The sequence below is a fragment of the Jaculus jaculus genome, chromosome 12, assembly GCF_020740685.1.
Source record: "Jaculus jaculus isolate mJacJac1 chromosome 12, mJacJac1.mat.Y.cur, whole genome shotgun sequence".
Taxonomy (NCBI): Eukaryota; Metazoa; Chordata; class Mammalia; order Rodentia; family Dipodidae; genus Jaculus; species Jaculus jaculus.
The window spans coordinates 50,725,481-50,744,299 of NC_059113.1; the positions used below are offsets into that span (position 1 = coordinate 50,725,481).

The 18,819-nt window shown below is 49.1% G+C and overlaps 1 protein-coding gene across 11 annotated transcripts in view; it reads left to right on the forward strand.

Annotated features, from left to right (window-relative positions):
- Positions 1-18,819, forward strand: part of Sema4d (semaphorin 4D) — a 118,674-nt gene that overhangs the window by 24,434 nt on the left and 75,421 nt on the right. Inside the window, exon 4 of one of the 11 annotated variants that reach the window (XM_045131741.1) lies at positions 14,932-15,000. The exons of the other annotated variants lie outside the window; for them this stretch is intronic. The gene's annotated coding sequence lies outside the window, so the exon portion shown is untranslated. The remainder of the gene's footprint in view (positions 1-14,931; positions 15,001-18,819) is intronic. 11 annotated transcript variants of the gene reach the window in all.

Genomic DNA, 18,819 nt, shown 5'->3' on the forward strand with positions numbered 1-18,819 from the left:
AAACTTGGACACAGGTGATAAGCCAGCGCACAGAGGCGGTGCTGCTGTACCTAAGAACTTAAACAGTGACGTTGGCAGCAGCCAGCTGCGGGGGTCAGTGAGTAGAGTGCTTGCCAAGCATGGGTGAGGGTCTGAATTCCATCCCCAGTATGGGGGCCTGGAAGGAAGGCTGGGATGTGGCTCAGTAGGAAGGGTGCTTGCCTAGTATGCACAAACCCTGCATTTGTTCCCTAGTGCTGCATGGGTACGTCACCCCAGCACTAAGGAAGTGGAGGCAGGAGGATCAGAAGTTCAAGGTCATCCTCAACTACTTAGCAAATTTGAGGTCAGTCTGGGATACAGGAGACTGCCTGAGAAGTTAAAAAAAAAAGCATGGTGGTGCACTCCTTTAATCCCAGCATCTGGGAGGCAGAGGTAGAAGGATCACCATGAGTTCAAGGCCACCCTAAGACTACATAGTGAGTTCCAGGTCAGATTGGGCTAGTGTGAAACCCTACCTCACAAAAACAAAAACAAACAAAACAACCAACTATGCTAACATTGGGCCAGAATTTGTGCAACCTTGAGTTCAACACCATTAGCACTTCTCTCAGCCCTAGACCTAAGACCTAAACCTCAGGAAAAAACCATCTTGGGGCTGGAGAGATGGCTTAGTGGTTAAAGCACTCACCTGTGAAGCCTAAGGATCCAGGTTCGAGTTTCCAGGTCCCATGTAAGCCAGATGCACATGGTGGTGCATGTATCTGGAGTTCATTTGCAGTGGCTGGAGACCCTAGCACACCATCCTCTCTCTCTCTCTCTCTCTCTCTCTCTCTCTCTCTCTCTCTCTCTCTCTCTCTCTCTCTCTCACACACACACACACACACACACACACACACTCTGTCTCTCTCTCTTACTTTCTCTCTGTGTCTCTAATAATAAACAAATACAAAAAATTTAAAAAATATTATGATTTCATTTATGAAAGATAATAAGAGAAATAAATTAATTAGCTCATATGTTTTTACTTAATTTTTTTCATGTGTGTGTGTTTGGAGATCAGATGACACCTTCAGTGTGCTGGTCCTCACCTTCTACCTTATTTGAGACTGGGTTTTTCTTACTTCCAGAAGCTGGGCTGCAAGCTTCTAGAATTCTCCTGGCGCTGCCTTCCATCTTGCTCAGCGGTGCACAAGGATCACAGACCTTGTTCTACTATGTCCAACTCCAGTGACAAGGCTAGTGCAGCAGACAGTGTCAACCATTGAGCCATCTCCCGGGCCTTTTACTTCATTTTCTTGAAAAAATATTTTATTTTATATATTTGTTTATTTGACAGAGAAAGAGAGAGAATGTGTGCACCAGGGCCTTTAGCCACTGCAAACGAACTCCAGATGCATGCGCCCCTTGTGCATCTGGCTAACGTGGGTCCTGGGGAATCGAACCTGGGTCCTTTGGCTTTGCAGGCAAACGCTTTAACAGCTAAGCCGTCCCTCCAGCCCTTTACTTCGTTTTTAAAGTTAATATTCAAACTTTGCTTAATCTTTAAATGTTGGTGTGAATTATATTCTTTGAGTACTGTAGCTTATAAAGCTACAGAATCATATATCAGTAAAATCATTGCGAAGACACATAGGTGTGACTTGTCTTGGGAGGCCTACATCCCAGCTGGGTCTGCCCATTAGTGTCTCTCTGTAAGTCTGAGTGTGTGCCCGCCCTCCTCTCTCTGCCTTACAGACTTGCTAACTTGTCTTCACTTGTCTGCAGTTTGGCCAAAGCTTTCCATGGGAGCAGGTTCCTGGGGGAAATGTCTCTGGCTGATGGCAGCAGTGCTAGGCTGTGCATGTCCTGCTTGTCCCCAGTGCCGCAGGCCTCCCTTCCGCGTGATGCTTAAGCAGAGTCCTGTATTGATTTTGTGTGATGGGCTTGAAGAGGGGTGGCCGTAGCTGCTTCCAAAGGCATGCTGTCCCCTACTGCCTCACGGTGTAAAATGGAGAGCATTTTGAATGAACGAAGCTGTAGATTGGGCTCTTGTCCCTGATCTAAATGAGGAAGGAGGTTACAGTTTTTCAGTAATTGTTCAAGCAAGATTATTTCTGCTTCACTTAATTAAAAAAATCTGTCTCATGCTGAACTTTAAAAATTGAGTGACTTTTGAGTGATAAAGAGAAAGTCGGTTTTTACACATTCAGAAAGTCTGGACATCTCTGTCACAGAAGGAGGCATGGGCCAGTGGGGATCCTGAGTCACGCTAGAGTGCTGAGTGACAGTGCTGGTGAGTGTGGGACAAGCGGACGTGATGCGGTCATCCTGGTCTTGTGTATTCCGGAGACTGGGCTGGGTGGCTGTTGCCCGGGGCTGTTGGGACTAAAGCTGTCTGCCTCATGTTGCTGTCTGCTGCCAACTGCATGAGCATTGTGGTATGGGTGTGTACCGAGGGCATCAACACTCTGCTTAGGTAAGACACTTGCAGGTGACTTGGCTGTAGTTCTGTCCCCTGGTGCTCCCATGGCTCTTGGAAGGTGGCAGGGACTATGCAAAAGGCTCGCCTTCCTGCCTCCACTGTGGTCATATTCAAGCAACGATTCATAAGAATTGTGCCTTTCCTTTTTTATAGTTTCCTCTTTTTATAAAGCAATCTAAGTGATTTGTTTGAGACAGAGTCTCATTTATCCCAAGCTGGCCTTGAACTCATTATATAGCCAAGGATGACCTTGAGCTTCAGTTCTAACTGCCTATACCTCCCGAGGGCTGGGTTTACAGGCAGGTACCACTGCTCCTGGTTATGCAGTGCTGGGCATCAAACCCAGGATTTCCTGCTTGCCAGGCAAGCTCTCAACCAACAGCCACTCCCACAATCCCCATGTTTAGTGTCAGACATGCAGATATGTCAAAAGGGGGGGGGGTATTAAAAATTGGCTCCTGAGCCAGGCATGGTGGTGCATACTTTTAATCCCAGCACTTGAGAGGCAGGGGTAGGAATTCTAGAGGCCAGCCTGAGACTACATAGTGAATTTGAGGTCATTCTGGGGTAGAGCAAGACCCTACCTCAAAAAAAAAAAAAGAAAAGAAAAGAAAAAAAATCAGCTTCTGGACTGGAGAGAGATGGCTTAGTGGTTAAGGCACTTGCCTGCAAAGCCTAACAACCTGGGTTTAATTCCCCAGTATCCACCTGAAGCCCAATGCACAGAGTGGCACATGCATCTGGAGTTCATTTGCAGCGGCTAGAAGCTCTGGTGCACCCATTCTCTCTCATGTACTCTTTCTTTCTGTGTGTCTCTCTCTCCTTGCAAATAAATTTTTAAAAATCAGCTCTTCGAGAGATGGCTTAGCGGTTAAGCGCTTGCCAGTGAAGCCTAAGGACCCCTGTTTGAGGCTCCCCAGGACCCACATTAGCCAGATGCACAAGGGGGCGCATGTGTCTGGAGTTCGTTTGCAGTGGCTGGAGGCCCTGGCGCGCCCATTCTCTCTGTCTCTACCTGCCTCTTTTCTGTCACTTTCGAATAAATAAATAAAAATAATTTTAAAAAATCAGCTCTTCCACCGACGGAGCTGCACTGGTGTACACACTCGTCCCTCTGTCCCTGAGACGATTAGCCACAGGACCCCTGTTGGTACCGGAATCTGCAGAGACTCAAGTCCCTTTACTGAGATGCTATAGTTTAGACCATCTGTGGGACTCGCAGTATCCAAGATAGTGCGTGTGCTGAGGAAATGTTTATATTATGTAGGAAATGGTGACAAGACTGCACCAGCAGAGCTTTCTTTCTGTGTGTGTGTGTGTGTGTGTGTGTGTGTGTGTGGTGTACGTGCAGTAGTAGGTGTGATATGCTTGTGGTGTGTGTGGTGGGTGTGATATGTGTGTAGCTGTGGCACCATGAGCATTAGCAGATGCCAGAGGACGCTGACTGGCCCCTCCAGTTGCTCACTCACTGTCCCTCTCCATTGCTCATCTTCTTGTTTCTTTTTACTGATTCTGAATGTTGCCTTTTTCTTTTCTTTTTTTTTTTTATTTTTTTCGAGGTAGGGTCTCTAGCCCAGGCTAACTCTGGAACTCATTATGTAGTCTAAAGCTGCCTCGAACTCATGGCAATCTTCCTACTTGTATCCCGACCATGGCTGGCTCCAGCCCTCATTTTTTCACATATATACAATTTATTAAAAAGACATAAACACATTAGAATCTATTTTCATACAGTCTAAATTCTAGCAACATATACAAATACCGAGTGCTTCATTTTTTTAAAAGATATTTTGACCCATGCCTGTGAAACCCCTGAGCACAGAGGTCTGATTATCGTTTTGGCACTTGAAGCCTCCTAAGGCCCGAATTGTGGGAACCTCATGATTGGGAGCTGCGAGGATTCTGAGGCGTCTGGAGGGTGTTAGATATGTGTGTTTTTTTCTTTTCTCAGCTCAGGGGCCCTCACAGGGTTGCCCTGTTCTGTAGCGTGAGAGCAGAAGCAGGGTGGCACTGGGGGTGGAAGGACGGGTGCAGAAGCTGGAGCCGTGGCAAGCGAGGGCTGCCCATTTCTGCTCATGGAAACTTTTCAGCTTCAGCAACAAGGGGAAACCCCAGCTAGCGTCCATGTGTAAGGGTGTGAATGCTGCATATTAATTCCGTTTCATTCCAGGAGGCTGGTGACATTTCAGTTTCTGCTCTGATTGTTTGTAAAAGAGTAACAAAGCCCTCTGAGATGCCCTGAGTCTTGGAACTGGTGACTCAGAACCTTCTGGTTACAGAGTAACGAGAGTGCTATGGAAAGGGAATAAAATCATAAAGAAGGTTCCAGCAGCCTGCATCCACTTCACAGTTAGTGTGAACCGGGCCAGTGAGCGCTTATGACTTAACCTGGCGACATGTGCTTGTGAGTTGGCTGCCCACACAGTGCAGACGCAGCAGCCATCAGCGAGCAGGGAGAGGTCTGGGCGCGGTACCACCTCATGTGCTTGCAGGCGTTGCGTGGTGGGTATGCGCTGCAGGAAAACAGTGCCCTTGGCTTGGCCTTGAGTGAGGAGGTGCATGTTGGCAAGAGACGTTTCTCAAGCTGTGCCACCCCAGTGTTACTTGGTATATGTGTTGTGGGCAGTGGTGACCTTCACTGAGGTCCTGGCTGTCCCCCTGGGTACGTGTGCACCTTGCAAGGGCAGCCAGGCGCGTGCCCACGTGGTCTGTGACTGTTTGCATGTCTGGGCTCTTGAATGCATCCTCTAGAAATGATTCTAGGTGAGGTACTGGAGAACCCACTGGGTCTTCCTACAGCCTTGCAGTAGCTCAGAGAAGGGAAGCCCAGGGCAGGCAAGCCTGCATCCCTGAGAGGTGTTCCCGAAGCCCTGAAGAGAGCCCAGATGAAATAAATCCACCCATTGCTGCTCACATAAACTCAGGTGATTTCCCGAGTATTCTTGTTTGAACTTTCCACTCACTTCAGGTATCTGGTCTATGCTCCAACAGCTGTGACACCAGGCGGGGGAAGCCCCACAGCCAGCTGGGGCACTGTTTAAAGTTGGGAACCCTCACAGCCACAATACCTGGGGCCTTGGCTTCTTGCTCTGCATGTGGGCGCTTAGTGCCTCGTGCTCTGCTCTCTAGCACACCCTCCCCTTCTCCAGAAACGCAGGAGCCCGTCCCAGCTCTCCTTTCATTCATTGTCTTTTAGACTCTCGGGATTCCACCCCTTTCCTGTTCCAGCCTTTGAGAAGAGTGTTAGATGGAGGGCTTCTGACTGTACGTGGCTCTGAAATTATAGTCACGTGATAGCAACACAAATTGTCCTCCTCTGTGGGCATGCAAATGGCTCCTGGACAGCGGAAAGGCAGTGTCCCTCCACAGGAAAAGCCAGTTTTGTGTCCATTGAGAGATTTCAATTTTCCTTTACTTCCTATAGATTTTTTGTTGTTGTTGTTGAAGTAATATTCATATAATAATGTTATGGTGTGTTTGTCCCCTTAAAAGCCACATGTTGCCGGGTGTGGTGGCACACGTCTTTAAAAGTCACCTGTTGAGGATGAAGGATGGAGAGATGGCTTAGCTGTTAAGGCACTTTCCAGCAAAGCCAAAGAAAGGATCCAGGTTCGATTCCCCAGTACCTATGTAAAGCTGGATGACAAGGTGGCACATGCATCTGGAGTTCGTTTGCAGTGCCTAGGATCTCTGACATGCTCATTCCTTCTCTTTAAAATAAATACATAAATAAAAAAATATTTTAGAGCTGGGTATGGTGGCACATGCCTTTAATGCCAGCACTTGGGAAGCAGAGGTAGGAGGATCACTTTGAGTTCAAGGTCACCCTGAAACTACATAGTGAATTCCAGGTCAGCCTGGGCTAGAGTGAGACCCTACCTCAAAAAATATATATATACATATATATATAAATAATTTTTTTAAGGTCACATGTTGCAGACAGAACTCCAAACTTCCTGTGTTGATGATGTTGGTAGGTGAGCCCTTTGGAGGTAACTAGGGTTAGAGGATGTATTAATTACTTTTGTTACTGTGACAAATGTAGTTCAAGGAAGGAGGGGTTTATTTTGGCTCACATTTTGAGGGCGCAGTCCATTGTAGTGGGGAAGTCATGGTGGCAGGAGCGTGAGACAGCTCGTCACATTGTGTCTGTGGTCAGGAAGCAAAGATGAATGCTGGTGCTCAGCTCACTTTCTCCTTTTTCTTTAGACCTTAACCTCAGGCCATGGGATGGTGACCACATTCAAACTTTTCTGGCAATAGCCTCTACATATGAGGTGTTTTTCCTTGTGACTGTAATCCAGTCAAATGGTTAATAAAAATTAGCCATTATAGGTGAGACCATAAGGGTACGGGCCCCCATGATGGCTTCAGTGGCTTTCTGAGAAGAGGAAGACAGCTGAGCTTACACACTTGGGGGCTCTCTCTCTCTCTTGTCCATGTTATAGTACTGCAGGAAGGCCTTCCAGATACCAGCACCACACTCTGGTACTTCAGCCTTCTTGGGTGATCAGTTATAGCAGCAGCAGCAGAAGCAGGATGCCTCAGGTGAATAGTGGACACATGCAGTGACTAAGACGATGGTGTTTAGAACATTCACCATGTTTTCAATATGGCTTTGGTCCAGTTCTAAGATGTTTCATCTGCCTGTTGGGGGTCATGTTGGTACACGTGTGTGGGTATGCATGCATGTGGAGGCCAGAGGTTGATGCCAGGAATCTTCCTTGATTGCTGCCCATTTTATTTACTGAGACAGGGCTCTCCTTTTGGCTGGTCTTGTCACTGCCTCTCAGGCGCTGGGGCTGTAGGTGGTGCCTGCCCACCTGACATGTAGTGGGTGCTGAATTCAAGTCCTCATGCTTACACAGCAGGCGCTTTATCTGCTGAGCCATCTCCCCAGTCCCTTATGTAACATTTTGCCGCGTGCTCATTTTGTTAAGTGACTGTTTAACAGTCGTCACCTTGGCTGGCCTCTGTGGTGCTTTCACTTGTCTGGGATGTTGGTTTCCAGGGCGTTAGGCACCTCTTCCTGTCTGTTCCTCACTGGATGTCACCACTAAGGGGCTCTATAAAGTGACCTTCAGGCGGGCAGGAGGCAGTCCTGAGTGCATTTCTCCATCCTGTTTGTGATCTGTGCCTATGGCCATGTTTAATTGGTTCACCACCCCGCACTCGCACAGACGGACTTCTTGTTGTCATCATCTGGCCCTGTGTGAGGCGAGCAGACACTTGCTCGCTTCTCTTCCGGAAGCTCAGACTGCACTCCATCCTGATGAGTTTTGTCTTTCCCTTCTAGATCCTCTGGCACTTGGGGAAGTAGGCAGAGTCAGCCTGGAACTCATCTTAGGGGAAGTGGGATGTCTAGTCATTCCTCCCCTTTCTTTTTAAAAACAATATTTAGTTATTTATTTGAGAGAGTGAAAGAGTACCAAAGAACTGCAGCGAGAACACAGACTACAGGGTATGGTGAGCAGATGCAGAGTGCAGGGTGCTCTCCTGAGCTACAGAAGGAATGGTTTGGTGGTTAAGATGGAACAAATCAACGGTATTAGAGCTGTCCACAATCAGCGATGGTGACCATCTTGTTAGTCTTGCCATTCCTAAACCCAAGGCGTTCCATTTCTTCAACAGTGTTCATGCCTTCTTCCTTCTTCCACTTTCCCAAATACCACATGCTTACCATCCAACCTGGCACATGAATCCTGGAATAATTCTGTGAAAGCATGACCCCAAAACCAAATCCTTTCTCTCCAGTGCTCAGAGCACGAAAGTTTTCTGTTGTCTTTGGAACTTTGTCTGCAAACAGCTCGAAGGAGATGCGGCCCAAGGGCTCGCCATCGACCGCGATGTCAAAGAACACAGTGGGGGGTTGACCATGGCTGACAAGAACCTGCAGCCCAGAACAGTGGCGTCTGCAAAACCATTTCAGAAAATTTTTGTTTATTTTTATTTATTTACTTAAGAGTGACAGACAGAAAGAGGCAGAGAGGGAGAGAATGGGCGTGCCAGGGCCTCCAACCACTGCAAATGAACTCCGGATGTATGCGCCCTCTTGTGCATCTGGCTAACGTGGGTCCTGGGGCATTGAGCCTCAAACCGGGGTCCTTAGGCTTCACAGGCAAACGTTTAACCGCTAAGCCATCTCTCTAGCCCACCAGCATATATATTTAAAATATTTTTATTTATTTATTTGAGAGACAGAGAATGAGAGACCCACCTTTTGTTTTAAATCAACAATTCAGTTTAAACGTGTGTGTGTGTGTGAGAGAGAGAGAGAGAAAGAGAGAGAGAGAGAAAGAGGTTGGCCTCTCTAGTAAGGTGTTTAATCTATAATTAATCCTGTGACAGTGTGATCCACTTGAAAGGAAGGGAGGCTCCCAGCCCTCCTGGCTGTTTGAGGTAAGTCCCGCCTCCACTCGCGTTGGGCCTGCCTGTGAGGAAATCACAGGAGGTAGATAGTGCAGCAAGCATTTGGGTGAGTGCAGAACTGATGTTCTAGTTGACCTCCTTTGCTTTTTAAATACAGCGCCCTGGAGCTGCTGGCTACAGAGTTGGCCTTGAATCCTGTGGATGTACTAATTAGTTTGCCCCACACCCCTGCAAAAAAAAAAAAAAATGTTCCAAATCAGCAGCAACAGAGGGTGATCATGACCTTGATCAGAAATAGAAAGGTCAATATATGATCGAGGAAAGCCCCAGGAGCATTTTTGAATAACCTTAATGTCCACTGCTCTGTGGAGGGAGCAGTTCACACAGTATGTCGCTGGTGTGCCGTTCTAGTGGGTTTTCATCTCAGAGAAGGCCTGGCCATTCTGTGAGTGGGTGACTGAGGACAGCTTTAAATGCATAATAGCAATGGCTTGCTGAGCAGTGGGCATTAAGTATTTCCTGTAGACTGTTGTAGCCGCTTTCCTTTTTTGGAGGGAGGGGGGATTCTTACAAGGTTTTTCAGTTTTTATTTATTTATTTTGAGCCATGGCCTGCCTGTGTCACACAGACCGGTTCAGGCAATCCCCCTGTCTCAGCCACTGCAGTACCTGGAGCTACAGGCATGCACCGTCATGCCCAGCTTCCAAGAATCTGTTTCGTAAAGCAAATACAGCCTGTGCCCAGGGAAAGCACGTTTCCGGCTCTTCTCACCTCCGAGTTCCTGTGAGGGAGGGGTAGCAGTGAGCACTTCCCTTGGAGCCTGCTTCACTCCGGAAAGCATCTGTGCGGTTTCCGACTCCCAAGTACACACGCCGAGATCCTAATTACTGGGAGTTTCACTACCCTCTTATCTTCAGATCTGAACTGAGGTCAGCAGGACTTCCCATCCTCCTCCGTTTTTCAAGTAATTACATTTCAAGGATCTGCAAGACAGCGATGGGCAGCGATTCCTAGGCATTTCTGCTTTCCTTTTTCTCCATGCCTGTCTGTATGTGTTGGGTGGATGCCCGTGCGTGTGCCCACGCACTCGCCTGCAGCAGGGTGCGCTCCTCTGTGGTGGCCGTAGTGAAATTTTGGGTGTCTGGCTCCATCTTACTTCCACTCATTCTTTTTTTGAGCAAGAGTCTCTTACTGATCCTGTAGCTTGCCATTTTTTAAAAAAACATTTTTATATATTTATTTCCAAGCAGAGACAGAGAATGATGAGTGTACCAGAGTCACTAGCCACTGCAGATGAAATCCAGACACATACACCACTTTGTGCATCTGGCTTTACATGAATACTTGGGTATTGAACCCAAGTCAATAGGCATTGCAGGCAAATGCCTTAGCCTCTGAACCATCTCCTGAACCCCCAGTATCTTGCCTTTTTGGGGGGCTTAGGTGATTTTGGAGTCTCTGCTCCCCTAGAGGACTGAGGTTACAGAAGCTTGTGGCTACACCTGGCTGTTTATGTGGGTCCTGAGCTATCTCTCAGGCAGGAAGTACTCTTAACCACTGAACCATCTCTCCAGTCCCTCCAGGCATTTCTTTGGGACCCTGTGAGTTGTTCTGGGGAGACAGATGTCAACAGCATGTTCTGTGTAGTTTGTGGAATCATCAGAGCCCCAGAACTTCACTTCCTAACCTAAACCAGTTTCATGAGCTACTAGAAAAACACTTGCTAACCACAGCCTTATGGAATTTGTAACTCATTTGTCATTCAGGAAACCTTGGCCCCAGGACTTGAGCATGTCAGGACATTGGGGTTTATGACAGCTAGGGCACCCCACTTTCCATCTACCCTCCTAGGGTGGAGAAAAACCACAAGAGGTTTCTTCTGACACTCTCCTGGGTGTGTCTACGCACTGCCCTCAAGGGTGATGGATCATCCTTGCTTCCCAGGTAGTGCATAATTCACTGTGTGGATGTGTGATGTGTTTCTGGGGAGGGCTTGTTTGTGATTTGTAAACAGTTCACTTAAGAAACAAATGGAGTTCTGAGGACGGAGTTCATTGACAGATGGCTTTCTTAGCATGCACATGGTCCTGGATTCTACCTCTAGCACTTCAAAACGTAAACCAAATGGAGACTTAATGAGAAGAGACTCTCTTAGGAAAGTTATTGCAGGGCAAGAAGGAACTGTCTATACTCCAACTATGAGGACACTGTCCCCTGAATTAGGCTGGTTATGGCACGGGTGAATGTAGAACGCTCAGAGGATGTCCCCTTGGTCTGCTGGCTCCCTGGAGGGGGTTGGGGTCCATGGGGCCTAGAGAAAGGGAAGGAAGAAGGTGGCCTAAGGCTTGGTGCCCAGACTTTGTTGTGACTAGTCAGCAGGGAGAGGTAGTTCTGGTCACCAGGAGATTCCAAGTAGAAGCTTCTAAGCCTGGCCTTGTCCAGATAGACAGCCCAGTTATGTCGGGAAAGTCCTTTTTGCAGTGGCCTTTCTAGAACACAACATGCCACTAGAACGCTGTCACTGTTTTCTGGAAGCTCAGGGCAGTGTCACAGTTGTCACCTGGAGTGTTGCAGACTGGGTCACAATTTTGTGCTTTACCTGTTAGCCCTGGCTCCCTTGTTCTGCCAGCTGGGCCTGACCCCCCCCCCCCTTGCCAGGCGTCTCACCCCTCTGCTGGAGCTTCTGCTCCAGCTTTCAGGGTTGTCACTGGAGGCAGGGTGACAAAGCAGGCTGCCACAGAGCCGCCAAAGACCTGGATTGACACCAATGATCCCTGGGTCCCATGGGGTGTTAGGTGTAGACGCTTACTCGCGTTGGTGTCCTAGCAGCGTCTCCCTCCTGGAATTACCGGCTTCAGCTGTTTATTTCCTTGTATCCGTGCTGTGTGTGGTGGAGAGACTTGTGATGCAATCAGCCCCTGTACAAGGTGCTTAAAGTACTGATGAACAGAGTGACTGGGCTTCTATATTCCTAACTGTCCTTGTCACCCATGCGATTCCCTGGATGGCCGCAGACCTGTGGTAGCATCAGTTAGAAGTTAGCAGGCAGCAGCGCCCATTAGAAGAGCATGCTCCTGGGCCTGGCCCACGGCTCTGCAGGATAAGGACTCCCACTGGGGTCCGCAGGTCTGGATTTCATTCACCGGGGCAGGGCTCTGCTACAGGTTCTATGTGCGAAAACAGCTGGATGGAGGCTCCTGGGTCTCCAGGAAGTGGCTGTGGCTCAGAATCTGTATGAAAGGTGGGGAGTGGGGTGTGGCTCCTGGGGAAAGGCCAAGGACCTCTCAGAGTGCATGTATGTGTGTCTGTGAGCGTAGCTTGTAAGTATGCATGAGTGCATGTGTGTATAGGTGTGTGGATGGATGGATGTGTGTGCATGGGTATGGATGGGTGTATTTGTGTGTCTACGAGTTTCATAGCATGCATGTACATCTAAGTGTTTGCATGAGTGTGTGTATGTATGTGTGGCAGGAAAATCTGCCTGCCATCATGAGGGGGATCATGTGACCAGCCCTAAGCCAGCCTTTCTTTGTTTATGTACCATTATGCACTAGAAGGGTAGAGGTTCCTCAAAGGGAAATAGGGCCTGCTAAGCAGGGGATGCAGCATGTGTCTTGGAGTATGTAGAGTAAGTGTCACCAGCAAGCAGGAAATCATATAGATGCAATGACCAAGCCAAGGCCTGTCTGTCCACAGCATGAGAATCGGTGGTACTTTTTTTTTTTAACTTTAGAGAGAGTGAGAGATTGGGAGAGAGAGACAGACAGAGAGTGAATTGGCATGCCAGGGCCTCAACCACTGAACTCAGACTCCAGACACTTGTGCCACCAAGTGGATATGTGTGACCTTGCACTTGCCCACCTTTGTGTGTTTGGCTTACATGGGATCTAGGGAGTCAAACATGGGTCCTTAGGCTTTGCAGGCAAGTGCCTTAACTGCTAAGTCATCTCTCTAGCCCTGTGGTACTTTCTTGACTGATGCTTGTTCCTCCTGGACAGCTATTCACACATGTGTGTGGTGCACGTCCTTGCTCTAACCATTCCTGCCCAGCCCTATCCTATCTTGGACAGTTCCATCCCCACACAGAGTGGCCTTGTTCTTCATTTAGTAACCTCTGCGTAGATTTTGGCATCAGAGCCACCTGCTGAGGGTCCTTGCAGCTGTTTCCATGGCTTTGCTGTGATGCCGAGAATGACCCTTAGCCCGTTTTTAAAAGTTTAATTTAATTTATTTATTACAATATTTTTACATTTTGTTTATTTATTTGAGAGAGAGAAAGAGGCAGAAAGAGAGAGAGAGAGAGAGAGAAAGAATGGACACACCAGGGTCTCCAGCCGCTGTAAACAAACTCCAGATGCTTGCGCCCCCTTGTGCATCTGACTTACGTCCTGGAGAGTCTAACTGGGATCCTTTGGCTTTGCAGGCAAATGCCTTAACCGCTAAACCATCTCTGCAGCCCCCTTAGCGCATTTTTGTGGCTGTGTAGGAACAGGTCTTAGTTCGTTTTATGTTGCATTAGCTGGGTAATTTATAAAGTTTTATCTGGCCCTTGGGTCTGGAGGCTGGATGTCTAAGGGCACGGCGCTGGTACTGATGAGGCCGTCTTGCTCATTATAACTTGGCGAGGGTATCACAAAGCGAGGTAGGGCAAGTATGCCAGCTCAGGTCTCTTCTCAGGTTGTCTTCTTTAAGAGCCACTAATGCCATCACAGGAACCCCACCCTCATGACTTCATCTAGCTCTAATTGCCTTCCGAAAGCCCCACCTCTGAATACCAGCACCATAGGAATGGAGGATTAACTTTCCATCTTCACAGTACTTGCACCATGGCAGCCAAGTTCCAACACATGGAGTTTGGAGTTATTTGTTCAAACCATGGCAGAGAAGAGTGGCAAGACATGTGCCTGGTGGCCAGGTCATGTGGCCACTGCTGCTCTGCCTTCTCACCTTTGGAGGTTCTCCTGACCCCTCCTGGCTCTGGCCAGGATGTCACTTCAGATCTCTGCTCTTCTATAAGATGAAAATAACACCTTGCATCATCAGCGACACGGAACACCTCCACCTCTTAATTTGCCCTTTGCAGTTTTGTGACCTGGGTGGGAACTTGGGGAGGCCCCAGTGGCCTCAGGATCATGGGGAAGGAGCTCTTTGCATCTTCTCAGTCTCTTGCTTTATTTCTCCTCACATGTGGCGAATACATAGTAAGCCCCTTCCACTTCAAGATTATTTTTAAAACTCACATATTCTGTTACTTTCTTCGTTCTCCTTCTTTCTCACTCTTTTGCCTCTTTCTGTTTTCCGAGTTTGGACTTTTAAGCACCTATTTAAAACTTTAAAATGAAGGCTAGAGGTTGATGTCTGCTCTCTTTCTCAGCAGCCTTCTACCTTATTTTTTTGAGGCAGGATCTTTTACTGAAGCCAAAGCTCACCAATTTGACTAGAATGACTGACTGGCCAGCAAGCCCTAGAGATGCTCCTGTCTCCACCTCCCCAGTGCTGGGATTACAGGTGCATGCCACCATGCCTGACGTTTATGTGGGTTCTAGGGATCTGACCTCACATCCTCATGTTTGTATGGCAAGCACTTCACCCTCTGAGCCATCTCCCCAGCCCCAGCACAGACGTATCTTAGTCTGCAATTCTGACTAAGGGGCAGAATTGGAAACCCCATATTAAGATGTCACCCTTTATTATTTATTTATTTATTTTAGAGAGAGAGAGACTTGGCACGCTAGGGCCTCAGCCACTGAAATTGAACTCCAGGCTCCTGTGCCGCCTAGTAGACATGTGTGACCTTGTGCTTGACTTAACTTCTGTTGTGGCTTGACTGCCTGGCTCCCTCTTGTGCTTGCTGAGCCCATACCGGAGGCTCTGCTATGGAGAGGACAAGTCAGGGAGGGTGGACATGATGCCCTCTTCATGCTTCTGCTACGGCCTGCCTGTAGCTCTGATGCCCTCACCTGATCTCACCTGGCCAGGTGTGCTGCACCCTGTGACATACTGCCGTCTTCAGTGGTGCTCTTGAAGAGTTTGGGGGGAAAGGTAGAGTGTGTATAGTGAGGGATTATAGTTCAAAGTTGGTCGTGATAGAATATCTCCTTTCCAACTCTTTATTTCAGACTCTGCTAACACCAGCATGACACAGCTGAGCCCTGAGTGCTAGAATCTGTGACGACACTGATCCCTAGGTGAGCGATGAAACCCACATGCCAGGGATGGTTCCTTTAGAAAAGGTGACCCTGCCAGGTGTGGTGGCACACACCTTTAATCCCAGCACTCGGGAGGCAGAGGTAAGAGGATCGCCATGAGGTTGAGGCCATTCTGAGACTACGCAGTGAGTTCCAGGTCAACCGGGGGTAGTGTGAAACCCTGCCTTGAAAAACCAAAAATAAATAAATCAAAATAAAAACAAAAAAGTGTCCCTATTGGTTAGCAGCTGGGTCTGCTCTGTGCCTAGCCCTGTGGAATAACTGGAGATCCAAACCAGGAAATCTGTTTCTAGAAGCCAAGGCTGCATGAAAAGGGCTCACAGTCAAAGGGAATGGTTCCTGTTTGGGTGAGAGGTCATGGTCTAGGCGAGGGGTCAATAGGTAAGGTTTCATGATCAGGGGAGAAGTCATGGTCAGGTTGAGGGGTGTGGCTACAATAGCATCAAAAACCCTGTGTGTCTGGGTGTGGTAGCACACACATCCCTCAGCACTGGAAAGGAAGAGGTAGGAGAATCACCATGAGTTCAAGGCCACCCTGAGACTACACAGTGAATTCCAGGTCAGCCAGAGCTAGAGTGAGACCCCACCTTGAAAAAAACACCCCTATGTGGCTATGGGGGAAGGGCCACCAGCAAGGAACTGCTCAGTGAAACCCCTGTGGGTTATGGATTGTTACTTCCTCATTGCAGTGACAGAATAGTTGGCAAGAGCAACTTACGAAGGGTTTCTTGGGGCTCGCAGTTGGAGGGTACAGTCCGTGACGCTGGGGAAGGCATGGCGGCAGGAGCGTGAGGCGGCCGCTCCCGCTGCAGTCAGGCTCGGCTTTCTCCAGTCCACACCCCGGCCCTTTGGTTGGTGCCAGCCTCGTTCAGGGCGGGTCTTCCCTGCTCTGTCAAACCACTCAGGAAATGCCCTCGCAAATACACCTGTGGGTGTATTTGCATCAAGTTTACAGTGAAGAAGAACAAACTCTCACAGGTGATTAGCCCAGCGCCCCAGGCCAGCCTCCCTAGGAGGAGCTTAGGGTTGAAGACCTGCCCAAGAGGCTGTGTCCCAGTCTGGGAACCCTTTCTCCCACAGTGTTCCATGGGGACCTCATTTTCAGGAGTGTGTATTGGCTCTTTGAAAGTGGCCTGTTTCCTAGTCTAGAGATCTCAAGGAAGCTGCTGGCCCCTGTTTTTCCAATGTCCCCTAAGCCACAGGCCACACCTGTGGCAGGGAAGTCCTTGAGAGAGGGCAGCTCCGGCAGGGCTGGGAGGGTGAGACAAGTGGAGTAGGGTGTTGGCCCCTTGAGCTCCCCTGCGCCTAGGAGTTTGGGATGAAGGACAGAAGAAGGGCTCTGAGTTTATCTGGGGTTCAGGAGTGCTGGTGTACACAAACCCATGTGTGGCAAGCACGTCCCCGTAGTCCAGAAGGGCATTGGTGTCCTCTGTTAACAGACAAGGATGCTGAGGCACAATTGGTAAGGTGAGGTGCCCAGCCACTTAGATGGGGCATTTCTGGCCCTGTCTGCCGCCCTCTCTTAACTATTGTGACAGAGCCCCCTACCCTTCAGGTGCTTCTTGGCCTTGGGCTTGCCTTTCACTTCTTGTGCCATCATCTGTGAGTGTGGAGGCGGCCCCGTGCAGCGCTGAGGGCGCCTGCAGCGGGATGTGACGTGCCCCTGTGTGGGATCCGCATTCTGTGTGGGTGAAGAATGGGTGGCCGGTACAGAGCCTGTGAGGGGCAGGCTCCGTCAGCCACGCTGCAGCCATTGTGGCCACCATCTAACTTGAAGTGGGTTTGAGCTATAGCTGGGCGTTCCCAAGGAGGGTTACTGGCACCCCAGAAAAGGGCTGTCTCCGGTTCTGGGGCCTCTGGACACTTCTTGGGTTTCCTGCTTATTCACTTTGTGAGATGAGGAAGAGAGAAGAGGACCTGGAGGGGGAGGGAAAGATGTTGGGAGAAGGGAGGGAGAGAGGGAGGGAGGAAGGGAGGAAGCCTTACTCTTGGACCTGTGGGGCATCCCCCATCCCATTCCTTCCCATCCCATTTACTAGTAAATTAGGTTGTAGAAACAGAGCTGCTGGCGGGAGGTGTGTGTGTGGGGTGGGGTGGGACACAGGCACTCAGACCCCACACCATCCATGGCTGGCTGTTCCCAGAGACTTGAACTAAATGTTTATGCAGACACGTCTGCATTAGACAGAGACCAGATGTGGCCTTTGTTGCAATGTTTAGGATCATCAAGTGTCTGAGCCTTGTCCAGAAAACCTGGCTGTTTGCATGGCTCCCAGCTCTCCTACTGTTGGCTCAGTCCTCCCCTGCCCCCCACCTCATCCTGCTGTTGGCCTGGGGATCTCCCCAGCTTCGGCTTTCACTTCACAAATGCAATAATCCCCCCTTAATCTGTGGTTTCGACTTGCATAGCTTTTAGTGTCCCCCAACGTACAAGAAGAAAAGGAGTCTTGTACAGTGAGGCATTTTGAGAGCAGAAGGGAACACATTCGTGCACCTCGTTACAGTTGATTGTTGTAATTGTCCTTGGTGCCGTCGTCGTTGATGCCTTACTGTGTCGAGCTTAGAATGAAACTCGGTCATAGGGGTCTTTGTATGGGAGAAAGCACGGTGGAGGTGGCGCTCAGTACTCCTCAGGCGTCAGACACCCCCAGACTGTAACACTCCTGTGGATAACTGCACACAACAGTAGTCCCTGCGTTCAGAAGGAAATACTTGAGGAGATTAAGGCGTAGGTGGTAGATTTTGCACTGAGGTAGAAGCAAAAATAAGTTCCTAGGGATCTTTCTCAGTGTGAAGTGGCCCGTGCAGGGGCCTTTGCATTTCCTTAGTGTGGGGACAAAGCAGGCATTGTCCTTCCTGTTGCCCCTGGGGACCCGTCCCTATGATGCCATCATGGAAAGGCAGCCAAGAATGGAAGGGTGGCCTCTGAGGGAAGCTGATGTGTCTACACAGGGAGGACAACAGCCTGGAGTGGTTTTGGGTGTTGGGGAGCCTCTCAGGCCTTCAGGGAACACTGAGCCCATGATGGGATGAGCCTTGGGATTGGGGACAGATGTCACTTGGTGAAAGAATACGAAGCTGTGTCTTGCCTGTTTTCTTTTCTAAGACCCTCTTCCACTTACATGTGTTTATGGGGACCCACTGAGTACAGGAAACAAAGTGCTTAAGTTGTTCTCTAGAGGACGGCTGAGCTCTAGGCCTATCTTTCCGTGTGCAGGCTGCTTTTATCACTACCCTGCCATCTCACCAAGCCCATGGCATGCGTGCTCCTGTGGGCCCCAAGGCCCAGGTATGCCCAGCCCCTGGGGCTGCTCACCTGCCGAGGGATAGACAGCTTATAGAAGGCGTGCTGTATTTTTAGCAAGTGTCTGAAATACAGAGTACTGAGTAGAGCAATCGTAGGTTTAATTAAATGACACTGAAATGGAAAGTAATTACGTCTGCGTGCTTCACAAGACCTGGGAGGGTCTCTCTGGTTCGATAACTATAGTCCCATTAGGAAAGATGCCCAGGATCCACTCCCATGGGCACTCAGCGTCCTGTGGGTGCTGATCTAAAAGTTTGTGGATCTACTAGTGTAAAAAATACATGCAAGTGAGCTTGTCCTCAGTGTTGGTCTGTGGAGATCGGCGGCAGGCTTTGTGTAAAGGGAGGGGGGGTTGAGGACAGGACAATGGGTGCTCCTGAGGCTCTAACACTCTAGAGGTTTGGCACGTCCAGCTGCCTTGAGTGCAGAGCAAGGGCCAGACCTCAGCTGGGCCTCTGCCCTGGGCTGCAGGCCAAGCATCCATTTATAGT